Source organism: Lathyrus oleraceus, chromosome 3, assembly GCF_024323335.1.
Source record: "Lathyrus oleraceus cultivar Zhongwan6 chromosome 3, CAAS_Psat_ZW6_1.0, whole genome shotgun sequence".
Lineage (NCBI taxonomy): Eukaryota > Viridiplantae > Streptophyta > Magnoliopsida > Fabales > Fabaceae > Lathyrus > Lathyrus oleraceus.
Genome location: NC_066581.1, coordinates 441,511,542 through 441,531,265, shown reverse-complemented (window position 1 = coordinate 441,531,265; position 19,724 = coordinate 441,511,542).

Genomic DNA, 19,724 nt, shown 5'->3' with positions numbered 1-19,724 from the left:
AACATCACAAGTCAATAAAAATGGCTCAACACAATTTCTACATAATTAACCAATTAAAAATCAAAGTAAAAATGCATTATAATTAAATTTAGTTTGGTTAAAACCTAAAACCTCTTCAAAACACCAAATAAATGGCCAAGAGATTGATCCTAGGTCAATCAAGGTCAAAGGACCTTAGGCAAAAAAATTCATAAAAAATATGCAGAAAAACAATTAATTCATGAAAAATATCAAAATTAATCCAAAAAATAATTTTAATTCAGAAAGTTAAAGAGGAAAATATTTAAAGAGTTTTGGTGAAAGTCCCATATCTTTTGGAATATAAATGAAATTAATATGAATTAATCAAAATAAATGGATTAAATGAAAAATTAGAAAATAAAAAGAAATTCAAAAAAATAAGGGCCATCAGATCTCCCTCATTAATTGAGGTGGCAGATCTGATGGCCAAGCGTGCGCTTCCACCAAACGCTTCAGTCAATGTGTGTACACGCATGGTATTCAAAAGTAAGGGCCCTGATTAAAACGTGGAACAAAGATCAGATGGCCTGGATTGAACCAGTGCACCACCGGAGCCCTAGCTCCGATCATCTTCTCCGGTGATCACCACCGGTCTGGTTCAGGCTTAACTACATGAAAAATGAAAAGTGAGTACACTAATTTGAAGGAAAAATGCTCAGGAGCAAGAATCTAGCCTCAATTTGCTCCAATTCCAAGTATATAAAAAGATACAGGGATTTGAATTTTGAGGATCATGAACTGAGTTGCTTCGATTTAACCCCAAAGCAACTCAATCTTCTTGCCTACATTGATAGGACTTTAGACAACCAAAAATCTCAAAGAATGGTGAAGAATTGAGAGAGAATCGAAGAGATGAAATTTCTGAAAATTCACGTTCGAGGGAGCTTCAAACTTGATTGATCTTGATTCCAATTGTGCTTGGCTTTGTTTCAGAAGCTTGTTGGAAGTGATTAGGATCAAGAAATGGCCTGGACTCTTGGAGTTTCAATCTCAAAACAGATGGAGATTTGAACCTAGATTTTCAAATGAAAACCTTCAAGATTATCCTTTAATGGAGAGAGTTTGGATTGCAGGTTCAAATATGGGGCATGAGATCCTTTATTCTGAGCAATAAGGGTTGTATTTATAGCCAAAGAGATTCATTTCCCCACACTTCCAAAAATGGAAAATTTTGAGTAATTCTCTTTGCATGCTTGCATGGGCATGTGATAGCCCATCAAGTGATGTTTTCAGGTCCAAAAATGAGTGAGAGTCATGCTGAAATCATGTCATGTGTGAAGGTAGAGAAAAACAAGAAAGGGGGGTTTGAATTGTTTTGCTAATAATAATTTTTTTTTGAAAAAGAAACACACGCATAAACAAAAAATATCAACACTGAATTTTATACTGGTTCGCTTGAAATTCAAAGCTACTCCAGTCCACCCGGCCAAGGTGATTTCGCCTTCAAAAAGGACTTAATCCACTAATCTTGAAAGATTACACAAACAAGCGTCTAAGAGAAGAAGGATCTCTTAGACCTCTCAAGTTTGCTGACTTCAAAAGTCACTTAAGGAGATTTTACAGCAAATAAATAGATTTACAGTAATGCTTAGTGGTTCTAGGTAAGTAGAAATTACACAAGTTACAAGCAATGAATTCTTCACACGTTAGAGCAGCAGCTCGTGTGAGAGAGAATAATGAATATAATAGGAGTGTGGTATTATCGTGTGTTTTCCGGTTGTCTTCTTAGAGAGGAGTTCCATCCTTTATATAGGAGTGATGCGAAGACCGTTGACTTATAAAAGTTCCATCCTTTAATTGCTTTACATGTTTTTTGAGTGAAGATTATATCATAACCGTTATCACTTAATTGACTTATTGATAACAGGTTATGCATTAATCCTTCTACGTAGAGAACATCGGATGTAGAGGGAAGCGATCCATTAGCAATAGTTTCGGAGCCTCTTATTCTTCCTTTCTGATTTCCTCCAAAACCTACGAAGCCAGCATCTTTAAGTTCCAGGCTTTAGAACATATGCTTTCTTCCTGTCATGTGTCGCGAGCATCCAGAGTCCAGGTACCATGATCGGTGTCTTAACTCTATTGCATAGGATATATGCAACATAAACAATCTTATCCTTTGGTACCCAAAATCTTTTGGGTCCTTTGTGATTAGTTTTCCCATTGTTTCTCAAGACTTTGGGTTTTCTAGCATTAGAAAAACATTGTGCTTGTGCATGTGTGTAGTGATAAGAAAAAGGAGATTTAGGTTTGTGATCTGTAGAGGATTTATCTTTACTAGGATCATATCCTATTCCTCTTTTATTATTCTGACTGACTCCATAAATCATGGAATCCATTCTGCTTCTTTCTATCCCATTTTTCAGAAGCTTTTGAAAAGATTTTTCATATTCATATATCATTGTGTTAGAGGTTTGAGGGGCTTGAGATAAAGCTTCTTCAAGTTTTAAACATTGTTTATTTGTGGAGTCTCTTTCTTTTGTCAGATTTAGATTCTCATTCTTTAATTCCGAAACTGTTATCTCAAGCTTATCACATTCCTCCATGGTTCCTACAAGAACCTTTTTCAGTGCTTTAAATTTTTGTTTAAGTTCCTGATATGAGTTTAAAGATTCATAAAGGCATGATTCAAGGTCAGAGCGAGAGAGATAAGAAAATACCTCTTCAGGATCAGACTCTCTATCTGATGTGTTTCCAGAAGTAGTAGCCATGAATGCAACATTTGCCTGTTCTTCAGAGTTTGATTCAGAGGAATCAGATCCACTGTCGTCCCAAGTGGCCATGAGTCCCTTCTTGGCTTTAAAGGAGTTTTTGTTGAAACTTTCTCTTCTGGATCTTTCTTTCTTAAGCCTTGGACATTCGTGTATGTAATGACATGTTTCCTTACATTCATAGCATGTTACCTCTTTGTTTGATTTTCTTCTGGAAGTTGATTCTGAGCGATATCCCTTAGGTCTTGGTCTTCTGAAGTTATTATTCCTTTTTCTCCAAAGTTGTTTTACTCTTCTGGTAAAAAAGGGATAACTCTTCTTCATTGTCAGAGTCTTCCTTTTCAGAGTCGTCATTGTCTTCCTCTTCAGCATGGAAGGCTTTGTTCCTTTCTGGTTTACGTCTCTCAAATCTGGACTTTAGTGCTACAAATTTGATCTTCTTTTGAGGTTCATCTTCCTCAAGTTCTATCTTGTGACTTCTGAGGGAACTAACGAGTTCCTCAAGGCTGATGTTGTTCAGATCCTTAGATAATTTTAATGCGGTGACCATGGGTCTCCATTTCTTTGGTGATTTTTTCATATTCATTTCTTCACAAGTCACTTGAGGAGATTTTATAGAAAATAAATAGATTTACAGTAATGCTTAGTGGTTCTAGGTAAGCAGAAATTACACAAGTTACAAGCAATGAATTGTTCACACGTTAGAGCAGCAACTCGTGTGAGAGAGAATAATGAATATAATAGGAGTGTGGTATTATCGTATTTTTTCCGGTTGTCTTCCTCGAGAGGAGTTCCATCCTTTATATAGGAGTGATGAGAAGACCGTTGAAGGATGTTAATGTCAGAATCTTTGGCAATGATGGATGATTAATATCATTAATCTATGTGTTCCTTCGAAAACAATTTTTGGGGCGCCATAAACTTCTTCCAGAAATATATTCTTTCCATAAGTACGTTCCTTCATAGCTAAGCTTTCTGAGTTAGAAGGTTAGAACATCATAGTCTCTATTCAGCAGGAGTATCTTCAGATAGATGCTTTGTTGTTGATTGACTTCAGAGCTTCTTTTCACTGATTTCATCGGAGCGCAAGGCTTCAGATTCTAGAGTCACTCTTTCTCTTCAGAGTGTCTGATGTCTCTTGTTTAGTTTACGCTTGCGTTGATCAGAGTCATAGCTTCTGCTTGCATATTATCTAAGTGGTATCTCAGAACTTGTTTCTGTATCTAATGAATGTCTATCTGACTGTTTTGATTAGAGTTCTGCATACTTAGAATTTTTTTGTTAGGTTACCATTTTTGTTTCATCCTTTGTTATCATCAAAATCTTAGAGATACATTGTAGAAACTAAATTTGTTCTTACAATGTGGCCATGCATTTGTGTATGAAATGTGGAAGTGAAAATCATCCAAATGGTATCTCACATTGCACCTATGTGTAAGTCCTTCATTATTTGGCCAAATGATGTGATTCTGGACTTTTTCGAAAGGTGAGATCAAGGGGAACAAATTTTATGTTGAACACGTTTTCATTTGAAGTTTGGATCATGATGAAGTTTGAGGTGGAAGTTTAGGAAATCAAACATATTTGAAAATTTTGCTAATTGAAATTCTGGTGTAGTCAGAATTCAGATGTTCTACTCCAAGTCATGACATCTGATCTAACATTGTAACTAATACAGCAAGATAGTTATTAACCACTGTACTAATATGTACACGTTCACAGATGTCACGACATCTCATTCTATGTCACCCTAGAATGGATGAACACCTGGTTTTGTGCATCAGGAAGAAGGACTCAACAGAGATCAATCCTAGCACTCACTTCTGTTGTTTTCTTACACAGTTATCAGCATGATGTCTTACTGTTGATTTTGGACATCATCTGTTACATTGTTCCAGTGTGTTTGTCTTTTACTTGTATTCCCTGAATTAAAGGTTGAACACGTTAATCTAATTTCCACTTATTAGATTGCTAACAACTAGGCTATTTGTTAGGTTCATTAATTGTAGGTTAGTAGTTGGTTTCCTGGATTTTAGCTCAGCTGTTGAATCCCTGAAGAATAGCCTGAGAAAAATACTGAAACAGAAAAACCAATCATCCTACACTTTAGCACCTGCTGTTGGGAATGAATGTCACAACATTCAGTTCGACATCCAGAACATATGCTGATTCTGTTATGTTCTTGGAAACGGACTGTGCTAAGTTTGCAGTACTGTAAAAGACCAACTAGTCTCAACTTCAGTATCAGCCTTCAGTATCAACTGTCAAAACATCCAGTTTGACAGTTTCACAATGATCCTTCAGCCAGGTCTGTTATCCTTGAAAAGAACAGACTTAAATAAATACTGAACTGAAATTAACTTGCTTATTATTCAGTATACGCTGTCACTGATGAATGTTACAACATTCTGATTGACATTCAAACAGAAGGCTATATACCAAGTCTGTTATCATCTTGATAAGCTGACTGGAATACCAGCTGAGTTATGACAGTAATACAAACACATGCAGAAGGAAAACAAACACAGGAAATTGTTAACCCAGTTCAGTCCAACATGACCTACATCTGGGGGCTACCAAGCCAGGAAGAAGATCCACTATTAGCAGTATTAATTCAGAGTTAAACTCCCCCGTTTACAACTCTTCACTTAATCCCTACCCAATGCAATCTATACCTAGGAACTCCTAGATAGAAACCTCCAGTTTCCATTCCTATCACTACAAAAACAATGTAATGTTAACACACCTTGAACTTGCTTCACAGCTTCATTCAAGAACAAAATCACTCTTGCCTACAGGCTTTGAGTTACAAATACTCTCAGCTTTGACCACTGAGAAACACATGGTAACCTTTCCACATATTGGGAGGTTTACCTCACACACACCCCTAAAAATTCATTCTAAGAGGCTTACAACAACTAGGTTACAATAAGCTATTTATAACCTAATCACCCAACTGGATTTGGGCCTTCAGAAATCGCAGCAAACTTGTTCTTTGCTGTTACAAATACAACAAAAAAATTCTGCTACAAACAAGGTCTTCAATCATAGAATCTCTCCATATATATCTCCTTATTTTGAGCCTATATATATTCTGATTGAGTCTTTAAGACCTTCACATGGGAGTTGGGATATTCACCAAATATCTTCACTAATCCCAGAATATATATTGAATTAATTAATTCAGTTTTCTACACCGGTGCGATGTCACAGACATGATGTTGTGACATCGTGCATGACATGTTGGTCCAGATGTTGAACTTCTTCAACCCAACATATTAAAACAATAGAGGTGAATACATTATTTGTTTTACTAAAATTAATGCCAATCCTAAGGTATTAACAATCTCCCCCTTTGGCAAATTTTAGCTAAAACAAATAAGCCTCTGTCATTCTCTCCACCACCACAAACACCAAAGTTGGTGTACACGAGGAAGTAGAGGAACAAGAATCAGTTGTACCAGAACCCTTCCCCTCAACAGGAGAGCTTCCTGAAGAATATGTAATGCTGAGTACATAGACAATGTAACTCAGATCACAAGGCACAACTGTCTTCTTAACTCAGATCACAAGACACAAGTGGTAAACCCAGTTGGTGGATTTTGTGCCTGACGCCAACTTCTGTTTGCTACCACACCCACAGTTGGCTTGCTTCTGGTACATTTTCAACCCAGGACTATATTTCTCTCCCCCTTTTTAGCTAAACATTTGTAAAGGCACCCCTCACAAAGCCAGACCCAGGCGCAGCTTGCCCAAACCTTAACATACCCCATGATTCTGAGGAAATGGAGTGTTTCTCTTGTGAGAAAAAGAGGGCTATTACATCCTTTAAATAGTCCAGCCCGTGCTTAGGAATTAACGGTAGGAATAAATGCCTGGTCAAGATTCATTAATTTTTGCTGAGAAACAGTCAGAGAATCACCAACAAAATCTCAGACTATCTTTGAATACCTTTTATAGCTCTTGACTGTTTCTTTTCCAAAACAGCAGTTCCAGTGCATGGAGACTATTCCATATATGCAGTCAGACACGTTGCACGCGATGTCTTAACATTCCACGCGGCTTTTTCCTGCATTCTGCCAGTATTCAACATTTCCCAAGATTCGTGTCATACCTCCAGTAGAGACTTGACATCTGGCACTGCTACAGTCTGAAGGTGAGAAAAACAAGAAAGGGGGGGTTTGAATTGTTTAGAAAATAAGCGCTTTTTCAAAATGAAAACCACACAATGATTTTATACTGGTTCGCTTATAACACAAAGCTACTCCAGTCCACCCGGCCAAGGTGATTTCACCTTCAACAAGGACTTAATCCACTAATCTTGAAAGATTACAAACAACGTCTAAGAGAAAGATCTCTTAGTCCTCTCAAGTATACAGACTACACAGAGTCACTTGAGGAAATAAACAAACAATAGATAAAAGATTTATGTAATCTAAAGTGCTTCTAAGAAAGCAAATATTACAATAGTAAGAACAAAGTGATTCACGTTATAAGCAACAACTTCGTGAAGATTTAGAGAGCAAGAGTGTTTTCTTGAGCGTTGATGTTTCAGTATAATTTTTCCTTGTATATGTTCTATACTGAATGTTGATTTGCAGTCCTTTATATAGAAGAGAAGTAGTGGTTGAAACTGGTGGATATTAAAATGAATTTACGCCATCACTTAAATAGCTTCTGCAGGATAACTTTCTCTCCTTGAAATGACTACTTACCACATATAGTATCTTCTTTATTGAAATTGGAGATTAACGTCTCTTTCTGTTTTAGGAAATCCATTTGCAAATCTTTACTTGACTTTAACGTTACTCTTTCATAATTAGCAATTTTATGATCAGAGTCTTCGTGTATCTGAGAGTCTTGGAGTCTTGCTTCTGATGTTGATCTCTTTTGGATTCTGATGGATTTTCTTGTTCAGATGCTTCTGATACTTTGCTGTTTTGCTCAGAGTTTGACTTTCTTGAACGTGTTTGCACTTCAGATGCTTCTGATCATTTGATAATTTGTATCTGATCTGGTTCTGTATCTGATGACATCATCAGATTTCTTCCTTCTTTCTTTAGAATCCTGCACACTTAGAAACTTTTTGTTAGGGTGCCATTTTTGGTTTCATCCTTTGTTATCATCAAAATCAAGGAATCTATTGTAGAACAATTTTTGTTCTTACAATCTCCCCCTTTTTGATGATGACAAAACAATCTTAATTAGCAGATGAAACATGAATAATATCAGATCAGATAGACAGAAGCTCCCCCTGAGATAGTGTTAGGGAGTTCAGAAGTTCTTACCAGAGCTTCTAAGTAAAGAGGTTTCTTGATACCTTCTGCAATTTCTTAAGTCCAGGTTAGATAGATTTATTTTTAAGAAAAATATGTTGCAGAATGCTTAAGGTATTAGACCATATTTTCATCAGAGCTATTAAATATGTTGCAGAATGCTTAAGGTATTTAGACAATATTTTCATCAGAGCTAATGACTTCTCCCCCTTTTTGTCAGAATCAAAAAGACATAGCAAAATAAATAATTGAAGAGAAAAATATTGTATTTAGATAAAAGCACAAAGGCAACAAGAACAGGAAAACATCAGAATCAGAGAAAGCAAACAAAGCAACAGGCAAGCAAAAAATATCCTAAGTGCCTAGGGGTTCGGAGGCGGAGGCATTCTCTGAAGCAACATAGCCAGCATGTTCTGAATGTTGTCGTTGACAGTGTCTTGCTTATCCATTCTGGCACGGAGTTCATTCTGATCTTGCTTAAGTTCTTTCAGAGTCTGAAGAACCATAGGGATAACAGAAGAGGACTCCTCCAGAGTCAGAGCCTGCTGTGCTTCAGCAGCATCCTGTGCTTCAGCTTCAGCAGCAGCTTGTGCTTCTGCATCCAACAGAGCCTTAGCTTCAGCTTCCTTTAACCTTAGGATTTCAGCTTCCCTTGCTCTTTCTTCTTCCAGCCTTCTAGCCTCTTCTTCAGCTTCTCTTGCTAATCTCTCTTCCTCTAGCCTTCTGGCTTCAGATTCGCGTGCAAGTCTTTCCTGGAGTCTTGCCTTAGCATCTCTGATGTAGCCATTTCTGACTTGTTCAGAGATGTTCTTCAGTCTAAAAGCCTCAGAGGTCATCCAGCCAATGACTCTGTTCCAGTGTGTCCTTACAGAGTCAGGATCATCACTGACTTCAGAGTTAGTGGTCAGAGACTTGACCTTTTGTACTGAAGCCCCTGCGACCAGCATGATGGCTTCCTCAAGGGTAGGTATAGAAAGGTCAGGTTCAGAGGTATGAGGTGGAGATGTTGGAGGGCTGAGATTTAGAGTTAGAGGTTCTGGTTCAGTTTCTGATTCAGGTTGAGGTTCAGATCTTTGGGGTGAAGCGTAAAGAGGGTTTAAGTCTAATGGTTCAGATTCAGCGGAGATGTTTGATGGTGGGATATCAGAGGTGTGGAGGTCAGAGGGTTGAGTTTCAGAGGGTTGGTCTTCAGAAGTAATGTTGGTTGTTTGTTCTGGTGGAGGTGAAGTTACTTCAGATTGTGTTTGTGTTTGTTGTTGTGAAGCAAGGTTTTGAGCATGAATTTGGGCTAAGGTTGGGGAGTCAGGGTCAGAGTATTCTTGGTCAGAGGAGATAGAAAGGTATGGTGGTGATTCTGGTTCTGAAGATGATGAAGAGGAAGTGCTTTGGTTCATTTGTTCAGGTTCAGAAGGAGGTATGAATGTACGGGCGATATTTAAAATTGGTGAAGGTTGTGAGGTTTTGGTGGTTGAAGGTGGGATTTCAGAGGTTCTATAAATGGGTGGTGTTGGGAGAGGAATAGAGGAAGGGGTAGAGGAAACCATCAGAGGTTCAGAGGAAAGAGGAGGAACAGACGTACCAGTAGAAATTTGCAGAGGAGCTGGAGATCTGCTTCTAGAGGATTCTCCAAGTCTTGCCTTCTTTGCCTGTGATGTTATCTTCTTCTCAGAGAGACCTCTCTTGTATCTGACGAAGTCTTCTTCTGAATCTAGACAATCGTCGAGGCTGAAGTCAGAGATGTCAACACCTTCATCCAGCAAACGATTAAGATAGATAGCAACCGCATCTCTGGGTTCATTCTTGTAGAACCTAGCAAGACCATGAGGCAGCTTCCTCTGATCTTTCAAGGAATCCCAGGATGTGTCCAGCGTGGGTCTGACTTGAATCTTCTTTATTATTCCCATACTCTTGAGATTTCTGGCGTTCAGAGGCTTCCCAGTATCTATTGCCAGATCTTGCATCAGCTTGGCTTTCTCCAGATGATCTACCAACCCATTCTCAATGAAGACATCAGATATGAGCCTTCCCAGAGGGATGTAGGATCTGGGCTTCATGTTGTTTCTGGTTTCCCTTACAGAATCTCTGAGATATCTGAAGAGAAGTGCAGGAAGGCAGATCTTCACACCCTTCTGAATGCAATACAGAATGCACTTCTGATCTGCATTGATGTAATCAGAGGAGTTAGAGGCTGGGCGGTGGTGAATAGTTACCAGAATGATCTTGAGCCACACTCTGAGGTTCTGATGCAGCTCTTTGTTCTTTGAAGGATTTCCTTCAGTGTTGGGTTTGAAGATGGTTGGATTGATTACTTCAGCAACGCGCCTTGATCTTGGGTTGATGTTGTAAATCCTTTTTCCTCCATCTTTCTCCATGTTCAACAAGGAAGCAATTGACTCTTCAGTAATTACTATTTTTACCCCCAGAACATAGGAGACGATGAAATGATCATCAGCATCTGCAAATCTCCAGAACTCCTTGATGAGAAGTGGGTAAACAGGACCATAGAGCCTTTGGAAGTAGTTTCCCCAACCTTGTTGACGAAGTTCTTCAGTAAGATCAACGCCATTTCTTCTCAAGTTGTCAAAGTCCACCAGTGTTTCACATAACACATCCAATCCCTCAAAGGGAGTTGATAGGTTGATGTGAGGTAAACGATCAAGGATATGGGGTTCTTTGTAAACTGGGGTAATGGAAACGCCTGTAACCATTGGAGTTGAAATGCTTGAAGTTTGGGCAGTGGTGGTGGATTCCAATTGTTGAGAATAGTTAAAAACTTCTTGTTGTTGAGCATCCATGGTTAAAGAAGAAGATGAAGAGTTTGCAGAAATGCTTCAGAGAGGTTTAGGGTTTAGATAGGGTTTGAGAGTGAGTGAGAGTGATAAGTGTGTGAAAAGTGAGAAAAGTGTTTAAATACCCTAAGTTAAAACACATGCAAAACGACACACAATATTGCGTTAGCACAAAGCTCAAGTAAGCACGCTTGGGGGAGAAATGATTAAGATTACTTAATGAATGTCTAATCCCAACAGTATGCACACTTCTCGAGGAGATCTCAAACGTTTCACCTTTGATCTTCTTCTGGACAGCTGTCTAGAAGTTCTAGGGTTGGACGCTAGGTGCTCCACGTGTTGATGTATCTGATCTTCAGGAATACCAAAGGATTGGTTCCTGGAGATTTGTAACTCAGATATCTTCTCAATTTGGTAGAAGTATCAGAGTCAGAGGCAGAAACACATTTGTTTATGTCAGAGTCTCATTTTACATTTTCAAAGCCACACTTCATTCTGGACAATTTTGAATGTTCAGATTTTCTAAGATAAAAAGAAATCTATCTTCAGCTAGAGGCTTAGTAAAGATATCTGCCAATTGATGATCTGTATCAATGAACTTCAATGTTACTATCCCTTTCTGAACATAGTCTCTGATAAAATGATGTTTTATTTCAATGTGTTTAGCTCTGGAATGTAGAATGGGATTCTTACTTAGGCAAATGGCAGTAGTATTATCACAGAAGATAGGAATGTTACTCTCAAAAATTTGCAGATCTTCTAACTGATGCTTCATCCAGAGCATCTGAGTTGTGCACAGTGATGCTGAGATATATTCTGCTTCTGCAGTTGATAGAGCGATAGTTGACTGTCTTTTGCTAGCCCAGGAGATTAGATTGTTTCCCAGAAGCTCGCAATTTCCAGATGTGCTTTTTCGTTCTAGTCTATCTCCTGCATAATCTGCATCATAGTAACCAGAAAGTCTATACTCTGATGTTTTCTTATACATCAGGCCCAGGTTAGGAGTTCCTTTCAGATACTTAAGAATTCTCTTAACTGCTGTTAAATGAGATTCTCTAGGATCTGATTGGAATCTGGCACAGAGACAGACACTAAAGAGAATATCAGGACGAGTAGTAGTCAGATAGAGAAGAGAGCCTATCATACCTCGATAGAGCTTCTGACAAACCTTTGCGCTTACTTCTTCTTTTTCAAGAATGCATGTTGGATGCATTGGAGTTTTTGCAGAGTTGCAGTCAGCCATATCAAATTTCTTCAGAACATCTTTAATATATTTGCTTTGATGAACATATGTAACTTCTGAAGTTTGGTTAATTTGAATTCCCAGAAAGAACTTTAGTTCTTGCGTTAGACTCATTTCAAATTCTGCCTGCATTAACTTAGAGAATTCTTGACAAACAGAGGCGTTAACTGAACCAAAAATAATGTCATCAACGTATATCTGGCATATCATGAGATCATTGTTAAGGTTCTTACAGAAAAGTGTGGAGTCGACTTTCCCTCTGATAAAACTGTGTTCCAGAAGAAAATTACTTAAACGTTCATACCAAGCTCTGGGAGCTTGTTTAAGTCCATATAAGGATTTTTTAAGTTTAAAAACATGTTCTGGAAAGTTTGGATTTTCAAAACCTGGAGGTTGGTTGACATACACTTCTTCTGAAATATAACCATTAAGGAATGCACTCTTGACATCCATTTGATATAATTTAATAGAATGGTTAATAGCAAAAGATACAAGAAGACGAATAGATTCTAACCTTGCGACTGGAGCAAAAGTTTCATTAAAATCAATACCTTCTTGTTGACTATAACCTTGAGCTACCAGTCGAGCTTTGTTTCTGATGACTTCTCCTTTCTCATTCAGCTTGTTTCTGAATACCCATCTGGTTCCAATAACGTGAGTGCCTCTGGGCTTTGGAACAAGATCCCAGACATCATTCTTTGTGAATTGATCTAATTCTTCTTGCATTGCTGAAACCCAGTCGTTATCTTGAAGTGCTTCATCACAGGACATAGGCTCAATCAGAGACACTAGTCCCAGAGGAGTACCTTCAGAGGTTCTGAAGGTAGATCTGGTTCTGACAGGTTCGTCCTTGTTTCCCAGAATCAAATCTTCAGATACGTTGATACGACTTTTAACTTTCTTTGGGATTTCTGGGGTTTTAATTTCTTCAGAGTTCTGAGTGACAGTTGCTTCTGGAGCTTTATCAGAACCTGCAAGGGTGATTTCTAAATCTGCAAAATCTTCAACTAGCTTTGACTTTTCAGGGTCAAGCTTATCATCAAATCTGACATGAATTGATTCTTCCACAATTTTGGTTTCTGTGTTGTATACTCTGTAGCGTTTAGAGCGTTCTGAGTATCCTAACATAATACCTTTCTGTGCTTTGGAATCAAACTTGTTCAGATGTTCTTTAGTGTTTAAAATAAAGCAAGAACATCCAAAAGGATGAAAATATGAAATGTTTGGTTTTCTTCCTTTACACAGTTCATAGGGAGTCTTTTCCAGAATGGGTCTTAGAGAGATTCTATTCTGAATGTAACACGCTGTATTTACAGCTTCTGCCCAAAAATGCTTTGCCACATTAGTTTCATTGATCATGGTTCTGGCCATCTCTTGGAGTGTCCTATTCTTCCTCTCTACAACTCCATTTTGTTGTGGAGTTCTAGGGCAGGAGAAATCATGGGATATTCCATTAGAGTCAAATAATTCTTCAAAATCTTTGTTTTCAAATTCTCCACCATGATCACTTCTGACTCTAACAATTTTAGCATCAAATTCTTTTTGCACTTTGGAGCAGAAACTAGTGAATACAGAGTGAGACTCACTCTTGTGCTTTAGGAATTTTACCCATGTCCAGCGACTGTAATCATCAATAATGACTAGTCCATACTTCTTTCCATTAACTGATGTTGTTTTCACAGGACCAAATAAGTCAATGTGAAGAAGTTCCAGAGGCTTAGAGGTAGAAACAACATTTTTCTTTTTAAAGGATGTTTTTGAAAATTTTCCTTTCTGACATGCTTCACACAGAGCATCTGAAGAAAACTTCAATTTAGGTAGGCCTCTGACTAACTCGAGTTTAGTTAGCTGAGAAAGTTTTCTCATGCTAATGTGGCCCAAGCGTCTATGCCATACCCATTGCTCTTCGTGAACCGACATCAGACATTTAACATTTTGTTCTTTTAAATCAGAAAGATTAATTTTATAAATGTTGTTTTTCCTCTTGCCTGTGAAAAGGACAGAGCCATCGTTTTGATTAATGGCTTTACATGTTTTTTGATTAAAGATTACATCATAACCGTTATCACTTAATTGACTTAAGGATAATAAGTTATGCATTAATCCTTCTACATAAAGAACATCAGATATAGAGGGAAGAGTACCATTACCAATAGTTCCGGAGCCTCTGATCCTTCCTTTCTGATCTCCTCCGAAGCCTACAAATCCAGCGTCTTTAAGTTCCAGACTTTGGAACATAGACTTTCTTCCCGTCATGTGTCGCGAGCATCCAGAGTCCAGGTACCATGACTGGTGTCTGAACTTTGCTGCATAGGATATCTGCAACATACACAATCTTATCTTTTGGTACCCAGAATCTCTTGGGTCCTTTCAGATTAGTTTTCCCAGAGTTTCTTATAACTTTGGGTTTTCTAGCATTTTTAAATTTTTGTTCTTGTGTGTGTGTAATGATATGAAAAGGGAGATTTAAGTTGGTCACTGGTAGAAGTTTTATCTTCCTTAGGATCATACCCAATTCCCTTTTTATTGTTCTGACTTACTCCATAAATCATGGATGCCATAATACTCCTATCTATCCCATTTTTCAGAAATTCTTGAAAGGCTTCTTCGTATTTATAAATTATTTTATTTGAAGTTTGTGGTGCTTGAGACAACGCTTCTTCTAATTCTAAGCTTTTTCTTTTTGCTCCATCTCTTTCTAGTGTTAAAGATCTGATTGTATCTTCTCGTGCTAGAATTGTCATCTCAAGTTCACTACATTCTTCAAATTTTGCTTTAAGACAGCCTTTAATGTTTTTAAACTTTTATTTTAATTTCTGATATGAGCTAAGAGTTTCTGACAAACAAGATTCTAGATCAGATCGAGAAAGTTCAGAAAATACCTCTTTAGATTCTTCATCTGAGCTACTCCTGGATGTGGTAGCCATAAGTGCCACATTGGCCTGTTCATCAGAGTCAGATTCTGATGATCCATATTCACTATCATCCCAGGTAGCCATCAGTCCTTTCTTTGTCCTGAAGGTATTTTTCTTGAAGCTTTCTTTTCTAGAGTTGTCTTTCTTTAGCTTGGGGCATTCATTCCTGTAATGACCTGTTTCTTTACATTCATAACAGGTAATATCTTTGTTAGATTTACCTTTTGAAGTTGATTCTGATCGATCCCCTCTGGGTCTTGGTCTTCTGAAGTTGTTGTTCCTCTTTTTCCAGAGTTGCTTAACTCTTCTGGTTAGTAGGGATAATTCTTCTTCATCATCAGAATCTTCTAGTTCAGAGTCATCAGTATCTTCAGTTTCTGCCTGGAGAGCTTTGGTTCTGTCAGGTTTGCGTCTTTCAGGTCTGGACTTCAATGCTACAGACTTGTTCCTTTTCTGAGGCTCATCTTCCTCTAGTTCTATCTCATGGCTTCTGAGAGAACTGACAAGTTCTTCAAGGCTAATATTGTTCAGATCCTTTGACAGCTTTAGAGCAGTAACCATAGGTCTCCATTTCTTTGGCAGACTTCTGACTATCTTTTTGACATGGTCTGCAGTTGTGTATCCTTTGTCAAGAACCTTGAGACCTGCAATCAGAGTTTGGAATCTAGAGAACATTGCCTCTATGGCTTCATCATCCTCCATTTTGAAGGCTTCATATTTCTGGATAAGCGCCAGAGCCTTTGTCTCTTTGACTTGAGAGTTTCCTTCATGAGTCATCCTCAGAGAGTCAAGATTGTCTTTGGCTGTTTCTCTGTTGGTGATCTTTTCATACTCGTTGTAAGATATAGCATTTAGGAGTATGGTTCTGGCCTTGTGATGATTCTTGAAAACTCGTTTCTGATCATCTGACATCTTACTTCTGGGAACTTCAGCTCCATCCTCTGTGACAGGAGGTTTGTATCCATCTGTGACAATGTCCCAGAGTTCAACATCATAACCCAGAAAGAAACTTTCAATTCTATCTTTCCAGTAGTCAAACTTCTCTCCATCAAAAACAGGAGGCTTAGCATTGTAACTATCTTTTTCATTTGAGTGGGCCATAGTTTTTCTCGTACTGGATCTCTCTACACTGTTAAGTGTTTGATTAGAAAATCAATAACAGAGCCGGAGCTCTGATACCAATTGAAGGTGAGAAAAACAAGAAAGGAGGGGTTTGAATTGTTTAGAAAATAAGCGCTTTTTCAAAATTAAAACCACACAATGATTTTATACTGGTTCGCTTATAACACAAAGCTACTCCAGTCCACCCGGCCAAGGTGATTTCGCCTTCAACAAGGACTTAATCCACTAATCTTGAAAGATTACAAACAACGTCTAAGAGAAAGATCTCTTAGTCCTCTCAAGTATACAGACTACACAGAGTCACTTGAGGAAATAAACAAACAATAGATAAAAGATTTATGTAATCTAAAGTGCTTCTAAGAAAGCAAATATTACAATAGTAAGAACAAAGTGATTCACGTTATAAGCAACAGCTTCGTGAAGATTTAGAGAGCAAGAAGGTTTTCTTGAGCGTTGATGTTTCAGTATAATTTTTCCTTGTATATGTTCTATACTGAATGTTGATTTGCAGTCCTTTATATAGAAGAGAAGTAGTGGTTGAAACTGGTGGATATTAAAATGAATTTACGCCATCACTTAAATAGCTTCTGCAGGATAACTTTCTCTCCTTGAAATGACTACTTACCACATATAGTATCTTCTTTATTGAAATTGGAGATTAACGTCTCTTTCTGTTTTAGGAAATCCATTTGCAAATCTTTACTTGACTTTAACGTTACTCTTTCATAATTAGCAATTTTATGATCAGAGTCTTCGTGTATCTGAGAGTCTTGGAGTCTTGCTTCTGATGTTGATCTCTTTTGGATTCTGATGGATTTTCTTGTTCAGATGCTTCTGATACTTTGCTGTTTTGCTCAGAGTTTGACTTTCTTGAACGTGTTTGCACTTCAGATGCTTCTGATCATTTGATAATTTGTATCTGATCTGGTTCTGTATCTAATGACATCACCAGATTTCTTCCTTCTTTCTTTAGAATCCTGCACACTTAGAAACTTTTTGTTAGGGTGCCATTTTTGGTTTCATCCTTTGTTATCATCAAAATCAAGGAATCTATTGTAGAACAATTTTTGTTCTTACTTAGTCAAATTCCCACACTTTAGCATATGGTTACTCCCCCTGTACCACACAGTTGTAGCCATCAGGCTTATTCTGATTTATCAGAATTTGACACAACACCCTTATGATTCCTAATGACTTTAAGACTCAGAACGAATTTATAGCATTGTCCAGGGCAATGTCATGACATCCGGTCAGACATTCTTCTGCTCACTCAGCCTTGACATACATCACAGCATCCTGATAACTGACAAGGTGCCATATCTAGTTATCTGAGAATACGTAGACCACAAGCTTGATGATTTCTTGCAGCACACAGACAGAACTCCCCCTGTCATGAACAACCCACTCTCCTCTTGAAACTTGGAGATCACACATGGGCATATCCAACATCCCAAAGTTGGACCTTCACATACTTCCTGATTCAAAGAGAATCCAGACCACTTGATGAATGGAAAACATAAGACGCATCTTCATGTCTTCAAGAGAACACCCTCTGTTCAACCCTCTTATCTGAACACATTCACACTCTGTGTCAATCTCTCTTCTAACCAGAACAGAAGACCACTTCACAAGATGTTCTAACATCAGCTGGGACATCCTTCATAACAAGACAAGGCACACCATCTGATAGTCTTCAGATATCACTGAGTCACCGGGTTGATCAAGAAGAACCCAGACATACATTGGGACATATACATTTTCATCCCATTACAAGAGATAATCTTCCATAGATGGCCCAGAACTCCTACCACAAGCTCCAAGGGATGAATAGAAAGCACCTCCTTTTGTCTTCAACTTAATACTTTTCTGCTCAAAAGTAATTTGTCTCAGACTTTCCTCAAGAATAATCAGCTGCCATATGTTGATTATCTTGATTCTTCGAACTCACTTCTGAGGTAGACCAACTGCCACTGGTTGATTACCTCCTTCATGAATCCTCATATGAAAAAGTCAAATGCCACCTTTTGACCTCTCCAAGTTTATCAGACTTCTCCCAAAGATATTCTGACCTTCCAAGTGAGATTTGAACTTCAAGCCTTTTGAAGTGTCCAATCTACAACCCTGCAGACCCTTCTATCTCAAGTTGATGTGCCACTTCACCAACTAAGAATCTAATGTTGAACCAAATGTCACAACATTGTGTTTTGACATCCAGCTGTTGAATTCAGCTCCTTCTTCTGCCACTTGAAAGAGCTTCCTCCCTTCACAGAACAAGAGTTCAATGTTCTCATAGACTTGATTATGGAACCAAGTTTGAGTAAACAACCTCCATCCTGCAGGTTTGCAGTTAAGTCATCCAAGTTCACACCTTGATGAATTCCTGCTTCTTCTCCAAAGACATCAGACACTCTGGTGCATGAGTCTTCAGAAGGACCAGTTAGCAACTAACCCTTCAGCTATACCAAGGATTCTACTTCCTAAAGCACGACTGTTTCCATGATGTTAAGAAAGCTACCACTTGTTCTTAACTTCATAGTGTGCATTAGCCAATGCACTTCCTTACCTAGATCAGGAATAAGCTGATCCAAGTAACCACCATCAAGACTATGATGTCTTATTCTTCTTGTACATACCAAGGCTGAACATGTTTCTTGCCAGGAAACCTTTTCAGAGATCATATGCTTTTGCTGCCACCAAAGAGATAGATCATAAGCCAATGTACTATCCTTCCTGTGATTCTGCACAGGGTCTTGAAGAAGAGATGTTCCAACATCTTTAAGAACATCAGATATCTTGAGCCCCAAGGATAATCAATTAAATACTTGTACTTGGCACAAGCTGACATTGATCTTAAATCCTTTCCCAATATTCCTTTCAGATACTTCCACCATAAGACTACTTTGAACATACTCTTCTAGTGTCAACATCGTCTGCTTGCAAGCACTTCAACAGTTTTGAAAATCTTCTCAGATTAAATTCACCCTTAGGAATGAGAGAGATGAATTCTTCCTTGCAAGTGTGTCACACAACCACCAGAACCCATGTGACACAGGTCAACAGCCAACCAGACTTTAGGCTGACCAAATGTGAGGAGGTTAACCAAAACTCCTCCTCAAATTAACAATCATGGAAGCTTCACACCAATATCCATGCTTTGTACAGACATGTCTCAACATGACATACACCATCCCTACCGGTGGCACCTAACTCTATGAGTTATACCTATACATACTCCAATCACACCAATCAGACTTTAGCTGACTATAAGTACTAGTGAAAGACATCAACACCAGTCCATAGTAGATATGCATTGCCAGAGCACACTACCTCAACCAACCTCGGAATCTTCATATTCTCACTCCTTGAAAGAACTGCCACTTCTGAACGTGGTGTTTGAACACCAAGATTCATGGTTCCAATCCTCTTAAATGATATAGTAATCAGGTTACCCCAATATTGACTTCTAACATTCAGGGGACTTGTCTTCCACCACTACATAGTACTTCAGGGAACAACTATCCCACCCTGATCAATCTACAGGAGTAAGACAACCAGCAGGAAATTGCACAATGTCACACCTCAACCAGCTCCACTTCTAGAGATCAGACTTCTATGAGTGACCTTCTTGAGCACACACCCGGTTGACC